The sequence below is a fragment of the Bolinopsis microptera genome, chromosome 5, assembly GCF_026151205.1.
Source record: "Bolinopsis microptera isolate Bmic1 chromosome 5, MBARI_Bmic_1.0, whole genome shotgun sequence".
In the NCBI taxonomy this organism is placed as follows: Eukaryota; Metazoa; Ctenophora; class Tentaculata; order Lobata; family Bolinopsidae; genus Bolinopsis; species Bolinopsis microptera.
In genome coordinates, this window is record NC_087076.1 from 17,514,393 (window position 1) to 17,528,418 (window position 14,026).

General features: G+C 38.5%; 1 protein-coding gene across 2 annotated transcripts in view; it reads right to left on the bottom strand.

Annotated features, from left to right (window-relative positions):
- LOC134815072 (cGMP-inhibited 3',5'-cyclic phosphodiesterase 3A-like) overlaps positions 1-14,026 on the bottom strand; it is a 51,803-nt gene that overhangs the window by 27,182 nt on the left and 10,595 nt on the right. The window lies entirely within an intron of this gene.

The following is a 14,026-nucleotide window of genomic DNA, read 5'->3' on the forward strand; positions in this document are numbered from 1 at the left end:
ACAATGATCCGTACCAGAACTCTCCTTCTAATGGCTGTATCCAGGTGCTGCTGACGTTAAGTAGATAAATTACGTAACAGTCATGACTTGGACACGTGACTTGCACACGTGACTTTCTCTTTGTTTTGGCAACGTCAGTTTCTATGACTACAACAACGGTCGAGAAAGAGCAATGTCGATGAAAAGGGACACCGGCTTCTCCTCTAGGATAGTAGTTTACCTACTTATTTGTACCGAGAGAATAAACAATACTTGTAGAATAGCATCCAATACAATAGTAGTTTTTGGAACAGAGTCAAACTCTATAGTCAAGAAGTCATGATAGCGTATAAGCAAAATAAACTGATGATTTGTAAGACTGATGAGTAGAGATGCGAGTTTCAAAATTTAAATCAATGATCAGGTATGACATTATACTATTCTTGAATCCAAATCATCGCTCGCATGACGTATAACAGCATAAAGATCAAACAAAAAGCATATAGCGCAATTTAAGGATCTAATGTTAGAAAAAGTATAGCAAACAACTTATTTTATTGAATGGCGAATAAATACTAATGCAGGCCCTGCAAGGAGCACGAGATTATTGAGTCCATACACCGTTAAATACAAGCCATTGTGTGGGGGCTGGACAGCAGGGGTTTCAATTTGTAAATGTGGTACAGGTCATTAGAGAACATGGGAGTAATGCAGCCACAACTAATTGAGTATTATATTAATACCCTCGTGATGCGCGCAACTTCATATGCCATCTATCAATGTGTTGATTACAAGATGTGGTGGACTTTTAGTGAGTGAAGTTAAAGGCAGTTTATTAAACAAATTAATGACCAGGTGGTATCAACTTTCTGGGTGTTACTATTCAGATATTCTTGGATGAATGTCAATTACGACAGCGCACCGCCGGAAGTGCACGTGTACGACTACAACGCCGCGCACAGCGACACATGATCACCACGACGATCAAGCCGGCTGGATACCAGTAATCCACTACCAAGATCAGAAACCAAGCGGTGTATCACCACTCACCTGCTCACCAGTCAGTAGGATCATGCATAGTGATTACCATCCAATTATAATTACCAAGTCAATTACACAGTTAGATCGGCTATGATCAATCATTAATAACCAAATAGGCGGGATACAGCTAATCAATTCAATTCCCCGCGTGTGGACGAATTGGTAGGTATTTATGCCACAAATACCTAACATTTTATGCTTTTTTGTGGTATTTGTGGGCATTGGCCGTGGTAGACTCTTTAATAATCTTAACATAATTTCAGAGGATATAAACGGTTTTAAAGGATAGTAAAAAAAAGTTTTTTTATAAGCGTTTCAACGTTCAAAATTAAACAATTCTTTTAAAAAAATAACGCGCTGCAAACAAGGTAAAATATGCCGTGAACAACTGAACATTTGTCATTTCTTTAACATTTTAGCATCCAGCCCCACTAACAACATACAGCTGGACACATGATGTGATGAAGATCTGTGACATGAAACTATTGAAACCCTACTGTTCTTTTATGTGCTTTATCTGCTGACGTCATAATGGGCCATTGATAATGATATTGATGGCGATTGATGATAATCGATTATATATATAGTACATATATTTCTTATTTGTAAAGATACAATAGATTATAATGACTTGGTAACGACAAGATAAAAGGTTAAGGTAAGTTATTATGGGTAAGCATAACCGATAATGGAATATCAAGAATAATAACGTTAGGCTGGCTCCATTCGCGAAATATTTGGGACGAATATCGGCAAAAAGGCTTTGGCAAGGTTACAAATTAGAATGATCTTTTATTAGTCACATAGAAAGTGAGCAGCACTAGACGAAATTATTAACAGTCGAAATAACAGTCGACACTTTTGACAAATCCTTTGTAAGAGAAATACCAGGTTATACTGGATGGCGGTTGTGGAATGTGGAAGTATATACAGTATATACACAGTATATATAATATATATATATATTATAAAATTTATTATCACTAATTATAGATTTGTAATATAATGTTAAACTGGTACTCACAGTTGACCACTGATATCTTATTTAAACGGGTACTCACCTGAAATGAAACTTGTTTTAAAAACTTGTTTAAACATTATGCACTTAATAGTTAATTGGATAGCAAATCTTCAATTTATTTATCCATGTGGCCTTATAACAAATTTTTGATCTCTATCAGATCAAGATGCAATAAAAACTGACACTCCTTGACTAAAATAACAACACAAACCAACATCACACGAACAGAACCCAAGGTTGTTAAACACGTATGGTAAGGTTGTCAATAAATATTGTAAAAAGACTACAAAACATCGAGAGGATTGTAATTTAATAATGTTTGATGTTAATGATTCATGAAAATTTGGTACCATTATCGTGAATTTAAAAATTTGAGGAACTTCACCAACACCACACAATCTGGACTGTAAATTTTGACAATGAATTGTTCTGATCATTGCAAAAGAAACCACAACATAGGGTTCCTTATATCCATTGAGAGCGTTTGAACACTAACATTTTCAAGTGAGGACACCTTGTCCGGATTGAAGCATTGCTGTCCGGGACGGACCCATTATTAGGCGCCCAGACCACGTTGAGCGGGCTGCTCTGACCATCAGAGGCAGGAGCCACCGCTGTCTTCTTCTTCATAACCCGGACCAGGTTTGTCTTCTGGAACTGCGTCACCGAGACGGAGACCTTGTGAGAGCTGCAAATCCCCATTCTATCATGACTTATGTCCGACCATCAGCAGAAGTTTAAATTTCCTAGTTGCTGGCGAGGGTGGAGATCAGTGAGGGCTGGGGGTCTCTAACTCTGGGAGGACAAGTTCGGGGAACAACACATTCTGACACGGAATGCGAGTTATTAAAGACCAACGCAATCACAGATTTGATAACAACCAAAATATTCGTGCAATTTCTGTATATGAATAATGAATATGAGGATTTTCTACGCTGTGACGATTGTTACGGAATTTGAAATTTTCGAAAATTGCAGATTTACAAATTGTTTAAAACTCGGGAAAGGCTCTACCAGACGAACGAGTATTAATATCTGTTATTGAAATACATTATTAAAATATATCAACCATAATTGTCGGAAAAGAATTTCCATACAATATTTCAATTTGCAATTGCATATTGATAACTCAACTTTTAATAGATTGCCATACGAGGGAGAGGAAAATGAAATCAGCCGATAATAGCCCACCAAGCGATATGAATTATCATGCACACACAATCGGTCCTGAGCTGACAGTAATTACTGATAATTTCGTTAATTAATAAATTCATTATCTGCAGCTGCCGGTCGAGTTATACGAATTGCTCTCACTCATCACTGCAGTGGGTGGTAATATATTCTGTCAGAAGAGGGACGAGTTATTATCATCTGTCAAATGGAAGAAATGTTCGATTGAGAATTCCTAAGGCCTGTTAATCCATTGAGGAGACTTGCCCAAGTTGTACGATAAATGTACGTGGAGTAAAGTTTGCTTAAGAAAGTAAATAAATTTATAAATTCTTTAATCTATATACGTCAACCCATTGCGTTTGCCTCAAACATTACAACTTTTAATTTTAGCTTTCTCGATCCGCATAAGTAGACGTCTTTGGCACAGGGAGCCAAGATCTATTGAGCCAATGGGAGTTACATATAAAATATTGAAATGTTCTATATTAGCAATCTGCCTTCATCTCATCCAAACACGATAGGGACCAGAAATCAATTAAATTACAAATGAACTACGCTTGGCATTAGGATGGTGACCGCATCAGCCATAAAATAAGAATATCGATAGTAGGGGCTACAAAAATGGCTGTCATTAAACTCAATAACTTGTTGGCCACGCCTTTCAGAGAAACGTTTTGAGTTTTGACACAATCTATAATGAAATAGGATTAAACATGATCTCCTATAACTACCAGTACCACCAAAAACAGCCTAATTTGTTGTGCGGAAACTGTCATTTTCTTCACACGTTCCCCCTAAAATACCAAATGCTTCGAGCAAGCCTGAGCTAGCTACTGTAAAACACAATCACGACAAAAACCTTATTTAAGGGGACAGAAGAAGCAGCTGACGTATATATACCTGATATTGAGTAAGGACGGGGCTTAGTGGTCCGAATATCACGCGTTCCTCTGAACTGCCTACCAGATAGTGGTAGTCACTCCACATACCAGCCGATACCAACTTACAACCCAATTAAACTTAAACCCAAAACTTAAACCCAAAACTTAAACCCAAAACGTAAACCCAAAACTTACAACCAAAACTTACAGCTAAAACTTAGATCAAAAACTTAGATCAAAAACTTAGATCCAAAACTTAGATCCACGACTGAGATCCAAAGCACGCAGATAGGTAAAACTAAAAGAAGAATGAAAAATCAATGGTGGACGAGGTTTACTAAATTAGTGCTCGAAGAGAGTGAGGTAACGCAATTTTATCTGGACAAATTATCTAGCTTAATCCGACACGCACTCTTCAGTCCTCATAAATATAAAGACAATTCTGTAAGACATTGACAAATTTCAACCCTTCCCTGAATTGTTGTATTGTTGTAAGGTGACGTCAACAATTTCGAAATCAGAAGTGATATGAGAAATTGTTCTTTTTGTAGAACAGATAAAATTTTGCAGTCTGCGTATAAGATTGACTTAAGATTGAGGCATCATGACTCATGAGACTATGTACGACAAAACAAGGTAACGGTGCTACGCAAGACAATCAATAAGGGGTCATCGACCCAGCTTGGAGTGAGGGTGACTTAACGTAAATTAAATGGTTGCAGGTGACGTTATGCAACGTTATGCGACATATCCCAAATTGCAGAGTATACCAGCACGTCACCCCGATCAGGAGTTAATCGGACTTTGAAAAATCAAATGTCAGCTGAACTGTCGATGACTGAGAAAGTTGGTCCTCAAAGTGTGGACAGGACACAACTGCTAAAAGTAGGTAAACGATCCATATTAACTTCGTCAGACAATGTAAAAGACATATAATGTACTAAAATAAGTATGTTAAATCTCTCTCTCTCTCTCTCTATCTGCGGCTCAAGCCAAATACTTAACATAACGGCATTTATACGGACAAACGCCACATATGACCAAGACCCACAGTCAGGTTTAGACAATTCCCAATGACCAGCAGACTCTTAACCATGATGCAGGAATAGCTGAACGATAAACGTCCTAACTATTGACAAAACCTATCATAGCGGTACGTTGATAAAACGAAAATCATTCGTCGAACACCATAAAGTAAACTGTCCAGCGAAATTATAACAAGTCTCGAGAGCGGAGTGAATGGTACCCGAAAAGGCTAAGGTCTCAAAAATGGTATAATTTGAGAGAAAGTTATACTATTGTACAAGCTATTCTGGCTAATGGCTATTTGTTCTTGGGCGTGCTCGTTTTTTACCGGAACTAGATCATTATGCTACACTAAACTAATAAAGGTTCCACCAACCTGAGAGATTATATCGCTGTATGCTTTAAAACTGGTAGCGTTACGAAATTGAAAGCATTGAGTACTGTGACCGGCACTCCTCTGATTATATATTCACTACTAATAGTGCACAGCTTTATATTCACGGGGTGGTGCTAAGAGCGCTGATGTACAGACGGCAACATCTCATCCAATATTGACAGATTCTTACATTATCATAATATAAATAAAATACACCACATGGCCGCTGAGTGACCGACCACCGAGTCAACAGTGCAGGACAAACTTGAGGTGGAAGAGAAAACTAAGAGGATATATCGGAGTACAGTATTAAAAATGGGTTTACAGAGACGCATAACTTGAACGCAAAACATTCCAAAAATGCAGATGGAGTCGATTAGAAATTATCGTAGACCTTTCGGGGAGTCATGAGCACAAAAACATGAGCTTTTCAACTTGCTGAGTTTAAGGAACATCAGACCTCTGATGGAAACGACTGGGATATCTGGAAAATATAATCTTTCAAGTTGAGATCTATGAAGATTTATCTCAGACATCCCCGGAGCATCTAGAGAATTATAATCTTAAAGAATTGAGGAAGAATTGTCTTACAACCTGTTGACCATTTAGCTCATATTGTGTAAAAGCATAAAATAGAAAGCACAAGTTGGTGCTGGGTCGGCTGTCAGACCGGAGTTGGGTGGACTCCACTCAGAGTTAAGCTAGTATATTAGTCTCAATCACATAACATGAACAGAGGGGAAGGAAGGAAATGTGGAGCTGGAGATTCTTTACCGTTGCTGCCAGTCAGTCAGTCATTGCAAGTGGTCTCGGTAAATTCCAGGCACTCAGGTTACGCTGTAAAACTGACTCAGTGGACAGGTTTAGTACGGATTTTTAATCAATGCCATTTACCTTTCCTTAATAAATTTAATTAGAACTTTAAAAGATTTTGTCGATGTACGAAATATCATCCCGACGCACTGCGGTAGCACTATGATAGCAACACAGCTTGAGGCTTTAGATGTAAGAAATGCAAATTTAAGTATAATTAATTAAGTAAGTTAAAATGGAACCGGTATTTGCGGCACTAGTTACTAGTTAGGGGACGCTGTATAACTAGCAAGGCTACTTAAATGTGAGGTGAACAAGCCGATCATTACATCTTATCTCACCGCCCTGAATAATAATAATACCCGAAATAGCGAACCTTTATAGGGATGAGCCAATAATCTCGGTGCATAATAAATTATCAAGATTTCACACAATTGCTGTGAAGAAAATTAATTCCTAAGAAAAGAGGAATTCTTGAGAGGACATAAATGCGGCAAAACCTCATTGATGTTCAATTCATTATAAATACGCTTTATTTTTAGCAGACAATTGCCCGTTTCACAGCGGCTCTCTAATCCCAAATTTACAAATTATATAAAAAAATGTCACCTATAACGGAAAATGGGCCACACAAGGTTGCACCACTCTGGCTTATCATATAGTGAAGACTATACTCCTTGTTGGGTGTGGACTGTGGAGGTATGGAGCGACCAACCCACGTGACCAGCTCCTGCAGCTGCAATATTAATACTTGCCCCAGTGGAACGTTGGGTAATCATACTGTGCACGTGTCACGTGATTAGGGGGAATACCGAGCAACGTGGAGACTATTCCGTAGCCAAGCAGAGTCCCCCGTGATTTGTCGAAACACTTTTATCTATAGTAGTCGTACGATAACTCATTCATTAGAAATGACCAATAGAGACGATGGAGTTGATGAGATGCTATGTTGACAAACAAAGCACGCAGCTCGGCGTAACGGGTCAAAAATAAAATCTATTAGCTATAACCGGCTTAGGATGGAGTTGAGAATATGACATTACTTTTAGTAGTCAGGCGAGGGGAATGATGCCAACTAGAGGCCATATTGGGAACATTACCAATACTAGATTTGTTCTAGATTAATGTAACCTGCATAAAATGTAAAGTTCAAGTTGACTAAGGTAAATAGTAGAGCAAAAACAACCACCACATTTAAAGTTCAAACTACCTCCATCCCCAGTGGCCCAGTGGGGAGCCCCATCCTAAAAGCAGATTAAAGAAAGGGCTGCCAGACTTTGGGGCCGGAGTGATATGATCCACCATATACGTCATCAAGTAATTAACATGCAAGCTTGAAGCTTGTGGCGTATAATTAGTGATGTGATCCATGGATTGAATATAAATGATTCCAGACTGCCAGACTTCCAGGCTGCCAGACTTTGGGGCCGGAGTGATATGATCCACCATATACGTCATCAAGTAATTAACATGCAAGCTTGAAGCTTGTGGCGTATAATTAGTGATGTGATCCATGGATTGAATATAAATGATTCCAGAACAAAAGCTAAAAACGCAACCATCTCTTGATACGAGAACCCCCCCCCCCCCCCCCCCCCCCCCCCCTTTAGCAAGAACTCCTGTCCCTTATGTGATCTACGTGTCGAGCAGTCAGATCATGTTTACTTCTTAATGTACAGCTATGATTTATAGAATTGACATGTGAACTCTACCCCAGATCTAACCCATTTCTATGTCAATTAAATTCAATCCATGGATCACATCACCAATTATACGTCACTAATTGGTGATGTGATCTGACCCCTCTTTGAGGGCCGGATCAGTTTCCGGTCCCAAAGTCTCCCAGTGAAAGAAAGAGCTCTTATAAACAACATGGTTCGTACACAATAAATAACAGCACTTCAGCCTAGACGACTAATTGGAAAAAATACGTCAATGAAATTTGAAACGTGTATTGAACGATTGGCATCTCAAATACGTCAAATGAAATCACCTTCTTTGTATTTGGGCATTCCTATATAGCCTGAGCATTGGGCAATCACGTTATTTATCGTACAGTAAATGTCAATCTTCAGGTATTCGGCTCGGTAAATTATAGGCGAACCGACAATCGGACAACAGTCATGACGCCCTTACACCACATATATCATCTGTATGCGAAAACATATTCCTTGTAGCAACCTTTTGCTCAATCAGCCGTCTTGATGTTATGTACGGTCAAACTCATTTAGATCCCCGAATTTTCGATTAAATAGTCGTTGCTCAACGATCAACATAGTCCTGCATAGTTTCATAGCTCCATATGGTTTATCAAGAATGCGCCAATGCGGACAAGTTTAATCTGAGAAACATTAGATACACTGGCTGTGTCGTCCACCAATCCTGGACGGAAGTGTGAAGACGCATGGACGTAATGACATGAGAGGCCGGTACCTTGATCTAGCTTACACTGCCTTGATTAATGAAGCCGAATAAGCTGTGAAGAGAAATTTGTTTAGTTATAAAGATACCTTAATGCGCATAAGACTTAGACCAGAATATGTGTGGCGTTGAGTTTTGATATTTTCAAAGTTAAACTTACCATCAAACTGAATTAGCAAGGAAACCATCAATTTAACAAGACCAGTTATTGGACAAATAGTTTTTCTGGTAAACATTTAAGTGGCCCTACGTTTCTTGAACACGTGAGCAGCATCTATTAGCTGGCAGCTGCTGGCTGTCACAAGCAATGTAGCTCCGAGAAAAATAAAAACGTGCTAATATCTAAGACGAAACCCTCATTTAACACTGCCAGACAGCTCTTCAGTCTTTAAAGCTAACAACGGCTAATATCAGAATCGATCGTAACGAGAAAGCAGCTGAAATCTAAGAAATCATATCCTGATAGTAAGTAGAGTAAGACAGGGGGGGGCGGAGTAGGTGACACACGTTCTGTACACTACAAACCATCATGCCGTCATAAGAACACCTGCGGGCAATCACCCAATGTACATACTACACTGCATTCGGATAAGTGATATCTGAATTCTCCATACAGATACTGTCGGCGGCCGCTCGTTCAAAGAAATGGCTCAAAGAGCTGTAGGAGACTACTTATGTTTGGTCGGTGAGCTGGGCCTGATATTATAGGTGCTGAGTTGTCACCCTTTAAGAGCCTTATTGACGGACTATCGCTCTGCTACTTCAAACGTATATCAAAAGCAAAAAAACAAATTTAGGTACCGCACATGAATGACCTAACAAAAGTGAACTGACTTTTGCTTTTTCATTTGTCAATTTGAAAAGTATTTGTTAATAAAATAAGCCTTCCATTACACTATAATGAAATAACAAAAATTATTTGTGGGAATTAGAAAATGAACGAAGGATGTGGAGAACAGTCTGTAAATGATAATGTGGTTATCTTCAAAATTTTGATTAAAAAGAAAACTTCGACGAGTCAACCACCATTGTTCCTTGGGAGATAAGCCGGGTTATTGGTCGGGCGTTTACTGATCGCTTAGTCTATTCTAATAAGTTGGAATATTTTACTTCTCTTCAACAAATGGATTAATGGCCGACTGACTAGAATAAAGGGAACTCGAACATCAGGTGAAAATTGCTTCTGATGGAACAATGGTTCTGATTTAAACGGTATTATCCTCGCGGAACTGGATCAAATAACATGCTGAAAACTGACCAGTGACTGGTGCCACAGACATGACATTAAAAGCGAAGTAAAACAGATACTCGAATGTGAGAAATGTTGGTTATTTAAGGGCCAGGTGTGCGGTAATTCACGCAGTAACGCTCCCCGGGTACATTTAGTAAGCAGTAGGGGTACCGACTATCATTAACTGGGAGCAGGAACTTAGGAAACAAATTAGGGAACTGTGTACTGTGAGCAGGAACTTAGGAAACAAATTAGGGAACTGTGTACTGTGAGAAGAAACTTATGAAACAAATTAGGGAACTGTGTACTGTGAGAATGAACTTAGGAAACAAATTAGGGAACTGTGTATTGTGAGAAGGAGCTTATGAAACAAATTAGGGAACTGTGTACTGTGAGCAGGAACTTAGGAAACAAATTAGAGAACTGTGTACTGTGAGAAGGAACTTAGGACACAAATTAGAGAACTGTGTACTGCGAGAAGGAACTTAGGAAACAAATTAGGGAACTGTGTACTGCGAGAAGGAACTTAGGAAACAAATTACGGAACTGTGTATTGTGAGAAGGAGCTTAGGACACAAATTAGAGAACTGTGTACTGTGAGAAGGAACTTAGGAAACAAATTAGGGAACTGTGTACTGTGAGAATGAACTTAGGACACAAATTAGAGAACTGTGTACTGCGAGAAGGAACTTAGGAAACAAATTAGGGAACTGTGTACTGTGAGAAGGAACTTAGGAAAAAAATTAGGGAACTGTGTACTGTGAGCAGGAACTTAGGAAACAAATTAGGGAACTGTGTACTGCGAGAATGAACTTAGGACACAAATTACGGAACTGTGTACTGTGAGAAGGAACTTAAGAAGCAAATTAGGGAACTGTGTACTGTGAGAAGGAACTTAGGAAACAAATTAGGGAACTGTGTACTGTGAGCAGGAGCTTAGGAAACAAATTAGGGGACTGTGTACTGTGAGCAGGAACTTAGGAAACAAATTAGAGAACTGTGTACTGACTACTGTGAGAATGAACTTATGAAACAAATTAGGGAACTGTGTACTGTGAGAAGGAACTTAGGAAACAAATTAGAGAACTGTGTACTGTGAGAAGGAACTTAGGAAACAAATTAGGGAACTGTGTACTGTGAGCAGGAACTTAGGAAACAAATTACGGAACTGTGTACTGTGAGCAGGAGCTTCGGACACAAATTAGGGAACTGTGTACTGTAGATAGGGGATGCAGGAAAAGCAACATCCATCAAGTTCATTAAAATAGAAAAATAGCGTACACATCTTTACACCTTGCTACGCAGCAATCAATTACAGAACAAACCATTTAAAAACCGAGAGATCCTGAAAACACTGCCGAATTTAGCTCTCTTATTGTACCACTCACAACACTGAATCACGATCATAACATTTACAAACCCTCGCTACAACGACCAGCAGAGCTAAACACCCGCGATATGCAATCTCGTTAAGCCGTGCAATAGAGCCTAATCTCGTGCTCTTATAACCAACCCTAAAATACAGGCCAGCATTATCATTACAATATTCAAGCTTTATTATAGCAGCTCTCATTGTGTAGTACTAAACGGCACATGTGCACTGTCAGGATCACCCAGCCAAGCATTATAACAAGCCGTGCTGGTTTACGGCAGATAGCTGAGACGATTTGATGCGATATTATGAAGTGCAGCTCAATATCACTTATACTAATCGTAAGCACTAAACGCGGGGATCACGGACTGATGGATTAAGCTGATGAGGTCCCGTGTTAGCTCGGTATTATTGGCTTCTCACCATGAGAGAACGGCTCGACCTGATCTCCGCCTGCTCATGTAACATGTGCTACTGTTGTTGATAAATTAAATTTACATGCATTCTTGCGAACCTGCGATACAAAAGCGATACTAACGAACCTGATGATAGTAATACAATGGAGGTTTGGAGTGTGTGCTATTAATTAAGCCTGGGCTATTTATTATAAGCCTAGGCTTCATAAGAAAATAGTTGTACACAAGGGTACTTCTTTTTGGAATACTCTATAGAGTATACTAGGCTAAAACACGGCATAGAAAAACATCCAGTTTAAAGAGCTAATTCCAGGATCTGTAGCCTCCCATATAACATGTTAATGTTATATGTGTCATTATATCCTTATATGCACGTATTGTGCCTATTTACAGTCCCCACGACACCACCAAATGAGGTATTAGCTCTGATAAATTCCAAAAACGGGCCACAAATTCGGGAAAGGGATAAGCACAACGAGGTTTTGCTGTATAATGAAATAAATCCGTGTATTTATTGGACCACAAGTTTGTCCATGAAGTAAACGAGCCTATAAATACAGCAAAACGTTGGAATACAAAACAGAGCAACTGCTATCAAAAAAAGAAGACCGATAATCGAAGAGAACGGAATTTGAGAAGAACGACAACGGCAGTCAAGTCTTGATAAGTTTAAAGAAAGTAATAATTTACAGTGCCTTGTCTTCACAACTGTTCAGAATGACAAGGAGATTGGGAGAACTCACTTAAAAGTGATACTTCCTGAACGTCAAGCTGCAATTGGTCGTTCACTCGTGGGAGCCTTCCGAATCATTTAAAGGTCTTTAAAAGTTTAAAGGTTTCTAATGCTTAATGTCATTTGTGCCCGTGCAAGGCTGCAAAAGTGGACTTCTAAAAGCGATTATTGCAGCTAGTCAGGCTCGCCTGAAAGCAACGTAGTATTGTAGTGTATTAGGCTGTTAGGGACTAAAGATGAACTTTTGAGTAAATGTTTGTGCCATCAAAATAATGCAGCATTGTGTTCTTAATTTAGGGCCCATTACAGAAAAATGTTCGAATATAATGACTAATTCTCTGCAATAGCTGACCTATAATAGCTATACTCAGTATAGCTGCTATAGGGTTGTAAGCTAAGTCAGTTAACAATGTTGCTTGTCCTCTTTGCTTGTTGGGTTCTTATCCTCTGTCGGTCATCTTTGGTGGAAGGGTCTGGATCTTTGACGACTTTACAATATTTCACGACATTAAACACCAATAAAGACTTTAAGTTGAACTATCAACTGAAATCCGTTTAGTTCCTGTCTAAAACACTAAATATGCGTGTTGTTTTCCTCATTAATAACTGTTAAACCATATAATAAATCTCTAGACTTTTTAGGAAACAATTCTTGGAAATTTGTGCCATGAAGATGATCCAGTTTTAGAAAATCGCGAAAAAATAAGTGCCAACATTTGGTAGTGGAATACGAAGGTTTGTGCATTAGTCTTATCGTTATTATCATATATTTATCAATACTTTACCTCAATTATCCTGTTATCAGTTTTGCCAGAAACAGAAAACGAAAATTTTGACATTCTTCATCCGGTATATTTTCAGTCCAATAATATCATCAATAGGAAATCAGATCAGCAGTGTAACAGACAGTAGACAGACAGTAGACAGCAGACACTACGACGACAAACAATAAACAGCGTTCAAAATACATTAAATACAAATATAAGAACATTAAATGCAAATAGATGTCGCTACTGATGAGGAGGCAATGATATAGCACAGGTTTGGATATTTGGCTCTTTGTGTAAGTTAGTAGAGCATTGGGTAGCAACATCTATGAATGAATTAATTACAAAAACTCACGGAATAAACCTCCGACTGGAAACTCACCTGAAAAAAGTAGGTGTTACTAAAAAGTAAAATTATTACTGACACTGTTAGTTACATATCAAGGTTACATAGGAGTGCAAAGTTTGTAAAGATTAAACCAATGTTGGTATCCCCATAGACGGAGGAATAGTGTCACAGACAAATTTCAACTTTACGTTAACTCTGGTAATTGGTTCATCCTGCAATACAATTTTCTTGAAATTGGTCTGATATTATTAGTAAAAAGATTATGATTATTTTAATTTTCTTGATTTAATGAGTGGTCTTGATTCAGTGTCTAAGCCTATGAGTATCTGTGCAAAGACGTATCTCGAAAAAAAATTGATAATGAAAAGAGTCGCACAATATTATGATATTAATCTTTCCTAGCTCAAGCTTATATATCGATCGAAAG